Below are 19,195 nucleotides of genomic sequence, written 5' to 3' on the forward strand. Positions count from 1 at the left end.
GATACCCTGGTTAAAACTTTATCTTACCTGGGATGAAACTCTGACTACAGCTGAGCCTTTTCCTTTGTTTGCTTGTTTCAGTGCTGGAGATGGAAGGAGACCTTGTACATGTGAAGCAAGTGCTCCACCCCTATTTTTCTCAGGCTAGCTGGCAACTTTTAGATTAAAAAAAAAATACTCCCTCCTCAGCCTCACAAGTGCTGAGACTACAGGAGCAGGCCTCTGTGCTTAGCAAAGAAATGCATTAAAATTTCTTTTTCAAAACAAGGTATTCATAAATGAATATAGTAAGACTTAGCAATTTTTTCCTGCCATTTTGTAATCAGCATACATTAATAGTATAAGAGTGTTTCATCGAGGTAACAAACATATAATACTAACTTATATCAAGGTTGAATGATCTAGGACTCTTTTCTGCATGGTGCATCTCCTGTCTTTGTCCACTGGACTCTGAGAGGTTTTAGAAATATGTAGTCTCAGACACAAGCCAAGCTTAATCTCCTCCATGGTGGAAAGGGACTGTACATCATAGGGCAGAGCCCTCTGTTTCCCTATGCTATCTGGAAAGAGCCCAGAAGAGAAGTGCATTTTGATGGAAAGAATGAACCCTGCCATAGGAAAATGTCCATCTGTAAGACAAGACCACCACTGTGAAATGATCCCATGAAGTGGAAGATAGCCATTAGGGCAAATAACAGAACAGAGCTGGTGTTAGCCTTACACCTGCAGAAGTGAGGCTGGTGGAGAACATTTGTTTCTGAACAATCTGATTCATCTTTCATGGAAAAGTAGGAGTTTATCTCATTACTGAGAAAATAAAGTTAAAATCATATGGTTTTTTTTGCTTTATCTTCTTTACAAAATTTTAAAATATTTCTGTTGAGTTTTGGAAAGGCAATTATATTGCCCCAAAGTTGGACAGACTTGGTGGTATTGAAAAGGAAATAATGTAAGTATTAAAAGGCGGAAAATTTACTATGATTTCTAGGAAACTATTAAGCTTATAAGTAGACCAAGCACTGAGCTGAGCACAGGGCAATGTGTCTGAATCTGCACCAGCAGGTGGAGTGATGTACAGAGTTGTCACTACTGTAGGCAAGTACATCACAACAGAACATTGTTATCCACATTACTTTATTTTTGATGCTCTTGGAATGGTCTTGGCTCATTCCTCAGTGGTGTTCTTTTCCATTGGATGGTTTGTCCTGAGCTGAGCTCTCATCCATCTTGGCTTGATTCTACATGAGTTACATTCTGTCTATCTGCAGACCTGCTTTTTTAGTGCCCATTTACCTGCCTCCTAGTTTTTTGGGACATCAAACAGTTGGACCTACTGCATCATTGGCAGGACCTGGTATAAAATGAAGTGCAGGTTCAAACTAAAGAATTTGACAGTGTGACTATCTAGGATTACCACACATGTGCAGTGTCATAGGCCTGGTCAGTAACTGTTAGGCCTCTGCCTGAGACCTGACCCACTGTGCTAATACACTGTGAGATCAGTATGCTGTGGTTGTTACACAGATCTCATGGGTTTAAATCTGCTTTCCAGAGTTTTTATTTGGTCAAAATATCATTCTGTGTGTCACTTGGCTCATGGGATTAGTTGAACTTAGGGCCCACCTGGTGCCTTTTGTACTTAGTTAAGTGGCACAAGTTGAGAAAGGGAGGGGCAAAAGGAAGGCACCCCTTATGATTCCCACTATCCCAGCATAGGGGAGGTGATGTAGACTGGAAGTGGCTTTAGGGAAAGTGCAGGGGAGGTGGCATCCCTGCCCCTTCTGTCTTCCAGTATTGAGGAACAGAGGTCCTGGTGAGCAGGCTTCTGGGATGGAAACACTTGCTTTTCTTGAGGGACCTGGCCTTCACGGCCCCTCAGCTGGTTTGCATTCTTTATCAGTGGGGTGATACAGAGCTAAGTTAGACTTGGCCCTGCATCATGGCCAGAAGCACAGTCTTATCTAGATGTATCCCTTGACTTAGAATCAGAAACACAAACCAAAATAAATCTCTTTTCTTTATAAATATCTAGCTTTACTTATTTTCTTACAGTAACAAAAATGGACTTATGCAGCAAGTTAAAGTCATTATGAAGGTCCATTAAGGAGCTCTACTATGATCTGGCAATGCCCAGGAACCCTTTGTGGGGATGGTTTGCGCTTGCAGGAAATCACCCATATGTCTAGAAGCCCAGGGCCCATGTCTGCCTTAACTGTTGTTATTCAACAGTCGTGCTGTGCTGGCTGTCCTCCCAACTGCTTTGTTCTCTGATTTGCAGTACACCTTAGTAGGTTGAACTCATTTTGGTACTTTGGAGTGAGATGGAATTGTGGAAGGATGGATTGGAGGGCTGGGGCTGGCTCAGGTACTCTTCCCACACAAGGTCAGGTTTTTATTCCTTCTTCATTTTTCCAGTCATCTCCATTTTCCTCTGTTGGGCTTTCCCAGATGATAATCTTACCTGGATCCTGATCTTTAAATGTTTCAGGGGAAAGGAACCTCTAAGGGTAAGATTTTTAAATTAACAAAATGATGTAAAGGGCAGTTGTAGAAAGCCATCTACCTGCGAAGGTAGAGCCAGGTCTTCATAGAGACATGTGATTTATTCTTCCTGGCTAATGGTGGCAATTCAATGTTTTCTTTTCATACTATTTCTTATTTGAAGAATATCATGTAAAGGTTAATAAAATTTTATTCTCCCTGAAATCATACATGGGTTACATAGACTTTAGCTCATTTCTACTTTGAAAGAGCTGCACTTTTGGACCCTGGTAAGGACTCTTGGTGGCGGCGGTGGGGGGGTGAGGGGTTGGAGAGCAGGCAGGGCTTTTAGGTAAGCACTGGTAGCATATTATGCTCCTGGCACCCCAGTAGGTTCTCATGAAATGAGATCTCCTCAACTTGATTTCCCAGAGAGTTGTAACACTATCCAAGGGGATTATGTTATTGGCTAAGGACTTTTATATGGGGTCCTGGGGCCCCTGCTCTGGCCTGGCTCTCTTCAAAGCTGTCTTTTCTAGTAACAGAAGCCTAACATTACTGAATACTTGCCTGGTTCAGCTCTACTCCAACAATTTTGCAATAAAAGCTTTGTTCATCTTTACTACAAACTGTCTGTGCCTTGGCTATTTGAGCCACAGCTGAGCTTGAGCCAGGTGGCCTGGGCTCTGCTTTGACTTACTCATCTTGGAGCTCTGTCACCTGCCATTCTGAATGGGAACATAAGACCCATCCAGGCACAGAACTCGTCTGTGTCTCCCCTCAGGACCACTTCTGACCTCAGTTTCTCATCATGAGGTGATGTGTGCTTGTCCATCCTGGCCTGGGGATTAGGAGTATATGAATGCATACGGGTTGTTGGAATCATGAGGGCTGCCACACATGACATGTCAAATGCATCTTTTATTTACTGCTGCATACTTAATAGATGAAGAGTCAACTTGTTTTACCTGTGTCTTACTCCTTCTCTTTCTCCTTTTCTTCTTCTGTCTAGGGCCAGAACTCAGGGTCTGGGCACAGTCCCTTAGCTTTTTCACTCAAGGCTGGTGTTCTACCACCTGAGTCACAGCTCTACTTCTGGCTTTTTGGTGGTGAACTGGAGATGAGGGTCTCACAAACTTTCTTACCTAGGCTGACTTTGAACTGTAATCCTCATAATCTCAGCCTTCTGAGTAGCTAGGATTGTAGGTGTGAGCCACTGGCACCTGCCTAAGTTTTCTTTTTCTTTTTTTAAGTAAGTTTTTATTTTATTGTGAAAATATTGTACAGAGAGGTTACATTTACATGAGTACATTTCTTATCAAGCATTGCTGCCTCCTTAGTTTTTTTCCCTTCCATTCCTTCCCTCCCATCTCCACAACCGTACCCCCACCTAAATTGTAAAGTTCATTTTTTGACATAGCATCTTGTACATCTCATTGTTGCAATGGGTCAACCTGTATCCCCATTTAAACAATTTTTTTCCCTTCCCTTCCACAAATTATACCAACATCAAATACAGTGTGGGAGGGACACACAAATCAACAAAAAAAATCATGTGGTACCTTACAAATATGTTAGAAGCAATAGCAAGAAAGAAAAAAAACCACTTATGTCCTTATCTTGGTGTTCATTTCACTTAACATCATCTTATCTATCCTTTTCTGCTCGTCTCAGACATACACTAGTTATTGCAAATAAGGGAAACCATGAGACCTATGTTTCTTTGGGCTTGGCTTACTTCACTTAATATAATTTTTTCCAAGTCTTTCCATTTCCTAACAAATGGGGCAATGTCATTCTTTCTGATGGAGGCATAGGATTCCATTGTGTATATATACCATATTTTCTTGATCCATTCATACTGAGGGGCGTCTGGGTTGGTTCCATATCTTAGTTATGGTAAGTAATGCTGCAATAAACATAGTTGTGCTGGTAGCTTTGATATGGTATTGTTTGTGATCATTTGGGTAAATGTCCAAAAGTGGGATTGCTGGGTCATAGGGGAGCTCTATGTGGAGTCTTTCCAAAGTGGTTGAACAAGTTTACACTCCCACCAACAATCCCCTCCAGAATCCATTGATATTAGAGTTCTTGATTATAGCTATTCTAATTGGGTGAGGTGGTATCTCAATGTTGTCTTCATTTGCATTTCTTTTATGCCTAGGGAGGTTGAGCATTTCTTCATGTGTCTATTGGCCATCCTTCTTTCCTCTTCAGAGAAGTTTCTCTTTAAGTCTTTAGCCCACTTATTTATTGGGCAGTTGTTTCTTTGAGGATTTATTGTTGGGGGATTTAATTTTTTGAGTTCTACGTATGTTTTAGATATGAGCCCCTTGTTGTATGACTAGTGAAGATCTTCTCCCAATTCATGGGCTTTTAAAAAAATTTAATTTAATTTAATTTTTTTATTGTGAACATACTGTACAGAGGAGTTACAATTACATGGGTAAGATAATGAGTACATTTCTTATCAAGCATTGCAGCCTCCTCCTTTGTTTACCTTTCACATCCCTTCCCAGCCTCCCCCCGCCCCCCCACTCAATCCTGCCCCCCCACCAAAGTTGTAAAGTTTGTTTTCGACATGACAACTTGTACTTCTCATTGTTGTAACGGGTCCACCTGTATCCTTGAACGACTTGTTTTTCCCCTTTTCCTCCACAAATTATACCGACATCAAATATAGTGAAAGCAGGGGTTATACCGTGGGGGAGGGACATACAAAGCAACAAAGAAATAATCTTATAAATGTGTTAGAAACAAATGCAAGAAAGAAAAAAACATTTAAATACATATCTAATGGTTCATTTTCCTAACATCACATTATCTGACCTTTTCTGCTTGACTCATAGATATACTAGATATTGCAAATAAGGGAAACCATGGGACCTATGCTTCTTTGGGCCTGGCTTACTTCACTTAATATAATTTTTTCCAAACCTTTCCATTTCCTAACAAATGGGGCAATGACATTCTTTCTGATGGAGGCATAGAAATCCATTGTGTATATATACCACATTTTCTTGATCCATTCATCTACTGAGGGGCATCTGGGTTGGTTCTATATCTTAGCTATGGTAAATAATGCTGCAATAAACATAGTTGTGCTGGTAGCTTTAGTGTGGTCTTGTTTGTGATCATTTGGGTAAATGCCCAAAAGTGGGATTGCTGGGTCATAGGGGAGCTCTATGTGAAGTCTTTTGAGGAGCCTCCATACTGCTTTCCAAAGTGGTTGAACAAGTTTACACTCCCATCAACAATGCAGTAAGGTTCCCTTCTGTCTATATCCCCTCCAGCATCTGTTGTTATTAGAGTTCTTGATTTTTGCCATTCTAACTGGGTGAGGTGGTATCTCAATGTTGTTTTGATTTGCATTTCTTTTATGGCTAGGGAGGTTGAGCATTTCTTCATGTGTCTATTGGCCATCCTTCTTTCTTCTTCAGAGAAGTTTCTCTTTAAGTCTTTAGCCCACTTATTTATTGGGCAGTTGTTTCTTTGAGGATTTGTTGTTGGGGGATTTAATTTTTTGAGTTCTACGTATGTTTTAGATATGAGCCCCTAGTGAAGATCTTCTCCCAACCCGTGGGCTTTTTATTGATCTTGCTAGCTATGTCCTTTGCTATGCAAAAAATCTGCAATTTCATGCAATCCCATTTGTCCAACCTTTCTTCGATTTGTTGTGTTTCTGGGTCTCTTTTAAGAAAATTCCAGGTTGTGCCAAGGAGACCTAGGGTTTCTCCTATTCCATCCTGTAATGTTTTCAGAGTGTCTGCTTTGACTCTGAGGTCTTTGATCCATTTGGAGTTGATTCTGGTGCAGGGTGATATATAAGGATCTAGCTTTCGTTTTCTACAAGTAGTTAACCAATTTTGCCAGCACCATTTACTGAAGAGGCTGTCTTCCATTCTATTTTTTTAGCTCCCTTATCGAAGATTAGATGGCTATAGGTCTGTGGGTTATTTGTGGGTTTTCAATTCTATTCCATTGTTCCTGAAGTCTGTTCTTGTGCAAGTACCAAGCTGGTTTGATTGCTATGTAAAGCTCTTTTTTCGACATAATGTCTTGTACATCTCATTGTTGCAATGAGTCCACCTGTATGCTTGGTTGATTTTATTCCAGCCTTTCACTTTCAAAATATGTTTGTTTTTAAGGGCAAGGTCTGACTCTTGAATGCAGCAGATAGAGGGATCTTGCCTTTTAATCCAACTAGACAGTCTATGTTGCTTAAGTGGTGAGTTAAGTCCATTAATGTTGAGAGTTAGGACTGAGGTGTTTGGTAGTTCCTGCGTGTTACCCACCTTCTTAGGGGCTGTGAGAGCTAGGTTCTTCCTACGGTTCTTGGATTCTCAGTTTGGGTGCAGTTTCTTGGCCTTTATTGTGGTTTTGTTGTTTTTTCTATGTGTAGGACATCTTTAAGTATCTTTTGTAGGGCTGGTTTGGTGGAGATATATTGTTTCAGTTTTTCTTTGCTATGGAAGATTTTATTTGACCTTCAGTTATGAAGGAGAGTTTAGCTGGGTACAGTATTCTTGGTTGATAGTTGTTTGTCTTTAGGGCGTGGCATACATCATTCCAGGCTCTTCTAGCTTTGTCTCTGCTGAGAAATCTGAGGTGATTCTAAGTGGTTTCCCTTTATAGGTGATTGATCTTTTCTCCTTGACAGCTTTAAGGATCCTTTCCTTGGTCTGAATTGATCCTCTGCAGAGTATAATATTATGGTGGGATGTCCTGTTCTGGTCTGTTCTATTTGGGGTTCTAAAAGCTTCTTGTATCTGAATAGGCCTATCTTTTTGCATGTTTGGAAAGTTCTCTGCTAGGATCCTGTTAAACAAATTTCCTAGACCATTAACTTCTGTCTCTACACCCATTATCCTCAGATTAGACCTTCTGATGGTGTCTTCCAAATGTTGAATAGATCTGTCATATTTCTTGGATTTGTCTTGGATAGTTGTATGTTCTTTCTGTATAATATCTAGGCTGTCTTCATTCCCTGAGATTCAATCTTCTGCATGTTCTAACCTACTGTCAAGACTTTCTACATTGTTTTGTATTTTCTTTCCTTCTAATTGGTCAGCTTTGAGGGCTTCAGATTCTTTCTTTTTTGTCATTTTTTTATTGTGAAAATACTGTACAGAGCAGTTACAATTACATGGGCAAGGTAGTGAGTACATTTCTTAACAAGCATTGTTGTCTCCTCCTTTGTTTCCCCTTCCCAGCCTTTCCAATCCCTCCCCCCTTCTCCCCCCGCCCCCCGGCCAAAGTTGTAAAGTTTGTTTTTCAACATAACGTCTTTTACTTCTCATTGTTGCAGTGGGTCCACCTGTATCCCTATTTAAACAATTTTTCTCTTTTCCCTTCCCCTCCACAAATTATACCAACATCAAATACAGTGAAAACAGGGGTAATACCGTAGGGGAGGAACATAGAAAGCAACAAAGAAATCATCTTATAAATATGTTAGAAACAATCTCAAGAAAGAAAAAAAACATTTGAATGCTTATCTTGGGGTTCATTTCACCTAATATCAACTTATCTGACCGTTTCTGCTTGTCTCAGACATATACTAGTTCCTGCAAATAAGGGAAACCATGGGACCTGTGTTTCTTTGGGCCTGGTTTATTTCCATTAATATAATTTTTTCCAAGTCTTTCCATTTCCTAACAAATGGGGCAATGTCATTCTTTCTGATGGAGGCATAGAATTCCATTGTGTATATATACCACATTTTCTTGGTCTATTCATCTACTGATAGGCATCTGGGTTGGTTCCATATCTTAGCTATAGTAAATAATGCTACAATAAACATAGTTGTGCTGGTAGCTTTGGTATGGTCTTGTTTGTGATCATTTGGGTAAATGCCCAAAAGTGGGATTTCTGGGTCATAGGGGAACTCTATGTAGAGTCTTTTGAGGAACCTCCATACTACTTTCCAAAGTGTTTGAACAAGTTTACAGTCCTACCAACAATGCACTAAGGTTCCCATCTGTCCACATCCCCTCCAGCTTCTGTTGTTGTTAGAGTTCTTGATGATATGATGGCTTTGAATTGTTTGTTAGAGCTTTGTTTTAGGTATTGTATGCACTTCTTTACTTCCTTAATTTGGTGTTCAGTGTTTATTCTCAAATCACTTCGTTGATTGGTTATGGTTTCCTTGGACTCCCTTTTCTTCTGATGGGCTCCATTCAGCATTCCCTTTGTGGTCTCTCTGGATTCCTTCGCTGTCTATTTATGGATTTATGAATGCCTCTATTGGTCTTTGTCCATTCTCATCCCGCTCACACAATTCCTGTATTACTGTTTGATTAGCTTTCTCATGCTTACGCAATTCCTGTATTTCCCTTTGACTGTTCTCTTCCTGTTCATGGAATTCCTGTCTTTCTCTTTGGCTGTTCTCAGCCTGCTCATGGAATTCCTGTGTTTCTCTTTGACTGATCTCAGCCTGCTCACGGAATTCCTGTCTTTCTCTTTGACTGTTCTGAACCTGCTCACGCAATTCCTGTAATAAGTTTTGAGTATCTTCCTCAAACTCACGAGATACCTGTAGTAATTTTTGGTTAGCCTCACCATGCTTGTGAAGTTTCTGTATTAATCTTTGGTTTGCCTCGTCTCGCTCCCTATCATGCTCACACTGAGTCCTTTTCAGGTTTTCAATCTTTTCATTCACCATGTTTACCAGTAGTATTTGTAGAGCTTTTTGGGAATTCTCCTCTGGATTATTCATTAACTGTTCTGTCACCTGATTATCCTGAGTGGGAACTGAGATATCTGGACCTTTCATTTTTCTTGTGTTTCTCTGGATTTTTCTGCCCATTTAGTATGAAAGTAACACCAATTTTGTGCTATAACACTATATTAAGGCAAGCATCAACCAGAGTCCTGTAGTTGCACAGTCAAAATTGGTGCAGATACAATCTATTTCAACAGATACAGTCTATTCAACACCAAACAACTATGGATTAATGGGCTAAGACCATCAAAGAGGGATTCAGAAAACCAGAAATTATTAGGTTTAGGGAGAATTGTGGGGGAAAATAGGATTAGAGGGATGTGGAGAGCTATAAGAGAGTGAATTTAACCAAGTCCTAATCTCAGAGAGGGAAATGGATAGGACAGAATGATAGAAAAGAGATAAAAAAAGAAAAAATGGAAAAAATAAATTTAATTTAAAAAATACAACACTAAAATTATGTAAGTATAAAGAAATTATATTGAGAGAAGAAAAGGATAGGATGAGAGGAGGGGAAAGATAAAAAGGAAAAATAAAAAAAATTCTTAAAATTGGAAAACTTGAAAGTTATATAGGTATAAAGAAATAATACTACTATACTATTAAAGAAGTTAAGCCTAAGAGGTTGTGAATTGAGTAATAAATTTCTGGATTAAGTATGTATACAATGAGGGATAAAGTCTAATAATCAACAACGGGTCTATATCTGGGGATGAGCAGAACTGCAATTAAGTCATGCAAAAAAGAAAGAGAAAAGAAAAAAAAAAAGGAAAACGAAAAAAAAAGGACCAAAAGGTCAAAAGAGATTTTTTAAAAAAGCACACACACACACACACACACACATACACTCCCAAAATAAAAATTATTAAAGAAAAAAAGAAAAAAATAGAAAACGATTAAAAAATAATTAAAAAAATAGGTAGAAAAAAGAGTTTTTGATTTTTTTTGGCGGGGGAGGGGGGGAGATCTTGGATCTCCCCTGTGTCCATTACCAGTCTCTTGGTGGAGTCTCTGGTCTGCTTGTGGTGTTTGGTTTTCCAGAGGCTTGATTGGTTTCTTAAGTCGGTGAGTTTGAGCAGGCCGACAGCTCTGCCTTATCCAGGACTTTGTTATCCTCCTCCCAAGCTAGTTCAGTGTGAGGGAGATCTGTTTTGAGTATCACAAAAGAGGAAGATGGCTGTTTTCTCTAGCTTGGTGTTTCTGTGATGAGGCTAGGTTCTGGGTAGGGTTGAGGCCTACCAGCAATCAGTAGCTTTTCCCTGGTGAGCTAGCTCCTGAGACACTCACAGAGCCCAGCCTGGAGCCTTTCTCATGGTTTATGCTTACTGAGTTTCAGTTGTTTGTGTAGGTGCGGTGGAGAGGGGCAGCCTCTGGTTCTGTTTACCTGGTGAATAAAGTCACTCCTTCGGTGGCAGGGCTACCTCTGCCTGGGCGGTGTGACTTTCCCCTGGGTGGAGCTGAGCCTGGCAGGTCAGGTCAGGTTCCCATGACATACTAATGGCTCCAAATGTTTTCTTCCAAGGCCTGGGTTGGAGTTAGCTGCTTGGCCTGGCCTTTGTCAGTATCAAAGATGGGGATCTTTTCCGGTGGTGGTGGGGCAGCTGCCTTCCCACCATAGCTCAGTGAGAGGGAGTGAGTATGTCAGGGTTCTACTCACACCAGACACTTGGCTCCTGGGCCGTCCCTGGTCTGCAATCAGCTCTTGTCAGTTTTTGCTGGTAGTTAGTAGAATCTGGTCGCATGCCTCATCTGGCATATGTTCCCGACTTTCTCTGTTGGTATTGCAGCCACAGCCACTGCCGCAGCTGCAGCTACCAGCAAGTGCTCAAGTCTGTCTCCTTGACCAAGCTCTGGCCAAACTCTGTACTGTGATGGCATACTTGGTGTGATTCTCTAGCCTAGAACTGTTCACTGGAACACTAAAACTGGTTTCTATGAGAGAGCTTGTTTAGCCCCCAGCTTCTCTTCCACCATCTTCCTCTGGTCTCCCTAGGTTTTCTTTTTAACTTAGGAGTTGTACTCAACCTGTAGCCTGCCAAGATACAGTTATTCTTTATGGCATTATCAATTGATTTATGTATCCATGGTGTAGATGTGTGCCAGGACATGCCTAGACAAAGTGTCCCTTAGAAATAACTTCTCTGCCTTCTGAGAACCAACGGTCTTGCAGGCTGAACAGCCAGACCAGTTGGTAGCTGCCAAGGAAGGTGACCATAGTTATAGAAAAGCATGAAGTCACTGCCCAGAGACAGGCCAGGAGGTCTTCTTGGAGGATAGCCTGCACTTGCTAGATAAGGAATAGTAACTAGCTGGCAGAGAAAGGGACAGAACTAAAGTTAGAAATGGACATGCAGGAGCAGATTGATGGACACAGCCCTGTGCCCTGAGGAAAGAACAGGTGGTGGGATAGGACAGTCAATGGGATGGGACATTCAGTGTGGTGAGGATGAGGCTGAAGCTTCTGTCATGGGGAGATCCTGTGTCAAATGTCTGTGGGCTGAACTCTTCATGCTTTTTGAGCTTTATCAAATTTAATCTTTGCAATAACTCTATATAAAGTAAGCATATTTGAGTGTACTCTTTCCCCATGAGAATAAATACTCTTTGGATCCTAGACCTCAAATACTGTGGAAATAGGTTCAAACCTAGCCATGGGGTCCTGCGTCCCAACTCTGAAAAACAGGTCTGAAGGCTGTCAGCTGAGCTAGGAGGGGCAGAGTCATGTCAACAGCTGGTGAAGTGGAGGCATCAGGACTGTAAAGTCTTACTTGTAGCATTGCTAGCTACTGAGAGGTGAAAAGAGCTATAAGCCAATGGCATTGTTGAGAGGAGTTTAGGTAAGGCCTGGAGACCCAGGAAAGGGGAGGACTGAGCTCTGGCTTGGGTATGAACTTGGAAAAGATGGAAGGTCCTGGTTGCTTGTGAGCTCTAAACTATTGACTGTTCACTTAAAGTAGAAGCTACATGAGGATTCCTGTTTTCTTCTAGGCCTCTGTGCATGAAATTATACTGACAGTACAGGTTCTTGTGGTCATAGAGGAGCTGAATTCTGGGGACATTTGAGAGGTGAGGAGCTTCTTTTCTGAGTTTGACCATGGTGTATAGGATTGAGTTTAATTCTGTTTAGGATTTTGTCCGAGTCAGTACAAGGATGAAGTAGAGCCACTAAGGCTTATAAAGGCCAACTCCCATTCCTACCTATTGTGTGCCCTCCTAGGTGAGGTATAGCTCCCAGAGCCTCATTTACCTTCTGTGGAAACAAGATGCCCCCGGAGAGGTGGGCTGTAATGCCTGTCAAACACTGGGTGATGTCTCTGGTAATGGAGGCTGGGTATTGCATATAGTATGCATCATAGGTACTCAGTTTGTACCAGTGTCTGTAACAACTGTCCCCTCTTCAACCTGCTCCTTGCGCATGCTTTCCATACACAGAGTGACTTATAGTGGGTACTGATTCAGGCATTTTTCTGGCCCACAGAGACAGGAGCTGAGGTAAGACACCTGCTTGTTTTTGTCTATAAATACTTTGGCTTTAAAATTGACTCTGAAAAGACCCAAGGCCAGTGCCAGGAGCTTGCTTTGGGTGTAGGTGGTGAGGCATGTATGATTCCTTAGGAAGTCTCAGGAGAAGTGTACAGAACATCTTATCGGGGCTGTTAAAATTCCTGCCAGGTTCTGTGTAAATGAACCAGTGTAAGAAATGGTTCTGACTCACGGAGTCAGGGACTCTTGTTCCACTCTCTTATCACTCCCTCAGTCCTTTGATGGGAATAGAATGGCTGGATCCTTTTACATGTGGACACCAAGTGTCAGAGACTGCAGATGACCAGAAAAACAAGACAAAAAACAAAACAAAACAAAACAAGATGAAAACAAAATGAAAAATCCCCCAAAACTCTTCCTTTACATGGCAAAAAACTTACATTTTTAACCCTAGCATGATGGCTCACACCTATAATCCCTAGGATCTAGGGTCAAAGTCAGCTCAGGCAGATAAATCTGAGAAACTCTTTTTTCCAGTTAACCAGTAAAAAACTAGAAGTGGAGATGTGGCTCAAGTGGTAGAGCACCAGTCTTGCACAGAAAAGCTAAATGAGAGCATGAGGTTCTAAATTCAAGCCCCAGTACACAGACACAGACACAGACAGACAGACAGACAGACAGACAGACAGACAGACAGACACACACACACACACACACACATACACACACACACACACACACACACACAGAACTTGTGTACCAGCTGCCTTTCAGCAGTATGGTTATTGTTTTAGGTGTATAATGTGATGACTGTAGGGTATTATCTTTGGTTGCTTATCTAGTGAGACATGATTATAGTGTGGGGAAAAGGAAATTTTAAGTGAATGCTTAAGGGTCATAAAAGGGCAGTCAGGGCCTCCTTAAGAACTAATATCTTAAGCTTGGGAATTCTCTTCTCCCACGGTGAATAACATATAACACAGTGCTGGGCGCTGTTGGCAGATAAATGTAAGAAGGAAACATCCTGGTAATTGCTTTGTTTTCCCAGACAATATATTTTTCATGATGTCTCTAGTCTATTACCCAAGTATTTGTGGTTTGACCAAATATAAATGAAAGAATGTACCAAATGTCTGATAGAATAAGGCTGGTTTCAGTTTCATGATTGGGATATTCTGGGGTACATTTGTTTTGTTTTGTGTTGGCATCTCAAATTAACCACTAAAAAGCCAGAAGTAGAGCTGTGGCTCAAGTGGTTTAGTCCCATGCTTGAATGAAAGAGCTAAGGGACAGCATTCACACAGTTGATTTTAGGCTACCAAGGTGATGTCTGGTGGCAAAATCTCTGAAAGTTAAGGGTGAACTTGGCCAGTTGGTAATAACTGGAGGTGGTCCCCAGTGTGCTAGAAGAGTTTTAAAGCATAAGGATTTAAAGGAATTTAAATTAAATGATGATGATGGGATCATGGTGGTCAGATACTACCTTGAACCACACTGCAAAGAAGCATAGCAGTGTGGAAGTTCTATTTTCCTTTTGAAAAGGCCCTTACCTATTATCTTATTTGGCATATAATTGAGAAACGTTTTTATTCCAATGACTTATATTTCCAGTGTTTAATATGGAATCATTTTTCCATCCCTCTTAGCTATGAGCTTTGATGGGATTTTGTATTCTGCCTCTAGGTGTTATCATTCCTGGATTGCTACCTCTTTGTTTTGGGCTGAGGACAATTAAACTTGAAGGTTTAACTTGAGTTTAACTTGAGTTAAATCCATCTTTAACTGTCACCTCCAACAACTAAGGGAAGAGGTACTAATTTTACATACCTCTTTACCATTTGTGTCAAGCAGATTGAGTTTAGCTTGGAGAAAACAGTGTCTACTAATGCTGATCACCTATATGGGGTCATGCCAATTTTCCCCACACCCATCCCTTCCTGTTCCCTTCCTGCTGGGATATACTGTTGTCTGACAGAGAAGTTGTGGATAGAGTACAGGGTGCTAGAATTCCCTTACCTGTGTTAGAAGAAAAACAAAATTTGGTGGCAGGGACATGAGAAATAAAGCCTTTAGATGGGCTTGGCAAATGACAGCAGTGGTAGCTGGGACAGAGACACATGTACATGTATACATCCTTCTACAGAGGGTCGGCAGTTGTAACAGACAGAGACCCTTGACCCATAAGCTGAGAGGATGTACTCTTTGGCTCTTGACAGAAATGCTTCTTAGATCAGTCTAAAGGTAGCAATGGCCTGTAGTCACTGGGACTGGGGTAGGTCTTTCACTAAGGAGCCCATTTCAGTCTCTTGCCTTGAATTTCTTCACTGAAGGTAATTTTTGCTTTTCTTAAAGCTACACCAGCATTATCATTTATTCAGAGGACAATAAAGAAAATTTTAGCATAGCTGTGGTCCAACCTAGACACTACATGCTTTTGCATGAGACCAAGAATTTGAGAAGTAGAGTCTCTTGTGCTTTGTTTTAGCATCTGCCTTTAGCTCTGTCTCCTTTTCTCTGTAGTTAAGTACTTCTGTCTGCATACTGGCAAGCTTGGACATCTTTCAGAACAAGGAGAAGGGCAGAGCTTGGGAATGGGTTAGCCACCAAAAGTAGCACAGACTCCCACTTGTTACAGGGAAGGGGGGTGCCTTTACCTTGAAATTGGGGCAACTTCTTAGTGTATGTCTCCCTGGCAAAGTTGTAGCAGAGCCACAGTAGAATTGTGAAAGAAAAGACCAATCAGGGAAATTTTATTCAAATACAATATTTTGACAGAGGTACTAATGATTTAGTCCTATAATCCTAGCTACTTAAGGAGGCTGAGATCTGAGGATTGAAGTTTGAAGCCAGATCAGGCAGAAAAGTTTGTGAGATAAATATATTATGTTATAATATTAATATATATTCTATTTATATATTACAAATATATATATATATATATATATATATATATATATATATATATATATATATATATCTCCAGATAATGACTAAAAACCAGAGGTGGAAATGTTGCTCAAGTGGTAGAGCCCTAATTTTGAGAGAAAAGGCCAAGTGAAAGCTCTAAGTCCTGAGTTAAAGTCCCAATACAAAAGCAGTATGGAGGTTCCTCAAAAGACTTCACATAGATCTCCCCTATGATCCAGCAATCCCACTTTTGGGCATTTACCCAAATGTTTACAAACAAGACCACACTAAAGCTACCAGCACAACTATGTTTATTGCAGCATTATTTACCATAGCTAAGATATGGAATCAACCCAGATGCCCCTCAGTAGATGAATGGATCAATAAAATGTGGTATATATACACAATGGAATTCTATGCCTCCATCAGAAAGAATGACATTTCCCCATTTGTTAGGAAATGGAAAAGTTTGGAAAAAATTATATTAAGTGAAGTAAGCCAGGCCCAAAGAAGCATAGGTCCCATGGTTTCCCTTATTTGCAATATCTAGTATAGGTATGAGTCAAGCGGAAAAGGTCAGATAATGTGATGTTAGGAAAATGAACCCTTAAATATGTATTTTAATGTTTTCGTTTCTTTCATGCATGTGTTTCTAACGCATTTATAAGATTATTTCTTTGTTGCTTTGTATGTCCCTCCCCCACAGTGTAACCCCCGCTTTCACTATATTTGATGTCAGTATAACATGTGGAGGAGATGGGGACAAACAAGTCGTTTAAGGATTCAGGTGGACCTGTTGCAACAATGAGAAGTACAAAATGTCATGTCAAAACCAACTTTACAATGTCGGTGTGGGAGGGGGAGGGGGGTATAATTGGGTGGGGGGAGGGGGGAGGTGGGGAAGGGAGGTGAAGGGTAAACAAAGGAGGAGGCTGCAATGCTTGGTAAGAAATGTATGCATTATCCTGCCCATGTAATTGTAGCCCCTCTGTACAGTATGTTCTCAAATAAAATAAAATTAAATTAAAAAAAAAAAGAAACATAAAGTCCCAATACAGGCAAAGGAAAACAAATGTATTTTGAGGGAATTCTAGTGAGGTGGTAAAGGGGAGAAAACCTGAGCAGCAAGAGCTGAGGGACTAAAACACCTTAAGTTCTCTGCAAAGCAGTTTGGAATGTCTTTCTTTGCTTCATCTTTGCTTTATCTTACTGGCATCTAGTTTTAGTCTTTAACTACACAGTTTGAGAATCCCTTGTTTGAAATATTTGAGACCAGAAGTGTTCAGGTTTTAGAATATTTGGAGTTTGTCATAGTTTAATTCACATAATGAGGTATCTTGGGGTAAGGTCCAAGTGTAAACATGAAATTTATATATATATATAATCATTTACTTAAAAACATAGCCTAAAGGGAATTGTTTTAAATGAGTTTGAACTGTGACTCCTGGCATGAAGTTAGATGTAGAATTTTCCATTTGTCATGTCGCCACTCAATTTCAGATTTAGGAGTATTTTGAAGTCTGAATTTTTAATTAGGAATGTTCAATTTGCATCTGTTAAAACTGTAATTATAAAAGTATGCTTATACCTACCTAGAAAATTCTTAAGTCTTCCATATCTGATGTTTTTGGTATACTAGTAGTAGGGCTTGAACTCAGGGCTTAGGTACTGTCTCTGAGCTTTTTCACTCAAGGTTTGTGTTCTACCACTTTAGCCACAGCTCCATTTCTGGCTTTTTGGTAGTTAAATAGAGGTAAGTGTGTCATGGACTTTCCTGCCTGGGCTGGCTTCTAAGCAAGATTCTTAGATCTCAGTCTCCTGGGTAGCTAGGATTATAGCCACTGGTGACCAGTTTCATATCTGATTTTTAAAGGGTCATTTTAGTTATGCATTATATTTATAGCTTACTATATTAAAAACATAGAATCTAATCTTCCTTCTTATCAAATACCCATGTGTGTGGACAACACATCAGCTCCCTATGTGTAGTATGTCAATAGGAACCCCAAAGTTGAATTAACAGCACAATTGTTCCAGGGCTAGTTTTTCTGCATTCTTTATGTTATAGTTTCTGGCATATATAATTTATTCCTCCACATTTTCTAGAACCATTATAGCTAGCCCATGTTTAAAATGGCAGAGAAAAAGAAGATCAGCTCATATTTGCCAGTTTTCCAACCTACTGAAACACATCATGGGCAAGAGAGACAGCTGAGCCATTACAAAAAAATGACCTCTCAGTGTCTGCAGCCAGAACATAACTTGAATCATTAGCTGTCCTTAATATTTGGACCACATTTGCCTTACACAGGTGGCTCACACTTGTAATCTTAGCTATTCAGGAGTCTGAGATATGAGAATCATGGTTTGAAGTCAGTGTGGGCAGGGTAGTCCGTGATTTTTTTTTGGGGGGACGGTCGTGGGGCCTGAACTCTAGGCCTGCGCGCTGTCCCTCAGCTCTTCAGCTCAAGGCTTGTGCTCTACCACTTGAGCCACAGCACCACTTCTGGCTTTTTCTGCTTATGTGGTGCTGAGGAATCAAACCCAGGGCCTCATGCATGCAAGGCAAGCACTCTACCACTGAGCCACCTTCGCAGCCCCAGTCTGTGAAATTTTTTTTAATTGTGAAAATACCATACAGAGGGGTTACATTTAGATGGGCATTTAGATGTATTGAGTACAAAGGAGGAGTTGCCTTCTCCTTTGTTTCCCCTTCCCATCCCTTCCTATCTCACCCCTCCTCCCCCGTGCCCCACCAAAATTGTAAAGTTCATTTTTCAACATAATGACTTGTACATCTCATTGTTGCAATGGGTCCACCTGTATCGCTATTTAAATGATTTTTTTCCCTTCTCCTCCACAAATTATACCAACATCAAATACAGTGAAAACAGGGGTTATATCATGGGAAAGGGACATACAAAGCAACAAAGAAATCATCTTATAAATATGTTAGAAACAATCGCAAGAAAGAAAAACCATTTCCAATTAACCACCCAAAAGCCAGAAGTTGAGCACTAGTTTTGAGTCAGAAAGCTAAAAATAGTTCCCAGGCCCTGACTTCAAGCACAGTACTGATACGTACATACAAAAAATTGATTTAAGATGATATAAGAATATTGGGGAGACTTAAAGGGGCCTGGTAAAAGTATTACAAGTGGTAGTGACTGACCTTTTTTCCCCCAGACTAGGAGAGCTGATAATTTTGTTCACATTTTTGCCTCCTGTTTTACTCTATACTTCCCTAGTGGCTGTCAGTATGCACCAGTTTCTTTCAGGGTCTGAATCTTCCATTTGACTGTAACTTTTATGAGGTAAGGGGCTCTATTTTTAAATTATTACTATTCTTGTATCTTTTTAATCTAGCACAGAGGCATTTATCAGAGCATTGAATATATGATACCAAGGGATCCCTGCATACCTTGACATTAGGAGGGAAGCCTGTTTTGTATGTAGTTTCTATGGCATTCCCATTCACTTAAATGAAATCCTCCTGCAAACTCACAACAGGCCTCGTTTTGCAGTGTCTGCTTGCTCTGGGGTTCAGTGTGGTGATGATGACTAATTTGCAAATGTTTCATCACTGGGTTCCCAATTCAG

The 19,195-nt window shown here is 40.5% G+C and overlaps 1 protein-coding gene and 1 pseudogene across 3 annotated transcripts in view; one reads left to right on the top strand and one right to left on the bottom strand.

The window, feature by feature from the left end:
* The window catches only part of Sh3rf3 (SH3 domain containing ring finger 3), a 358,300-nt gene that overhangs the window by 28,917 nt on the left and 310,188 nt on the right, over positions 1-19,195 (top strand). The gene's annotated exons all lie outside the window — the stretch shown is intronic.
* On the bottom strand, positions 406-599 carry LOC138804394 (small nucleolar RNA SNORA73 family; annotated as a pseudogene).

The sequence above is a fragment of the Dipodomys merriami genome, unplaced genomic scaffold (genome assembly GCF_024711535.1).
Source record: "Dipodomys merriami isolate MVZ:Mamm:240054 unplaced genomic scaffold, mDipMer1.0.p SCAF_36, whole genome shotgun sequence".
Taxonomy (NCBI): Eukaryota; Metazoa; Chordata; class Mammalia; order Rodentia; family Heteromyidae; genus Dipodomys; species Dipodomys merriami.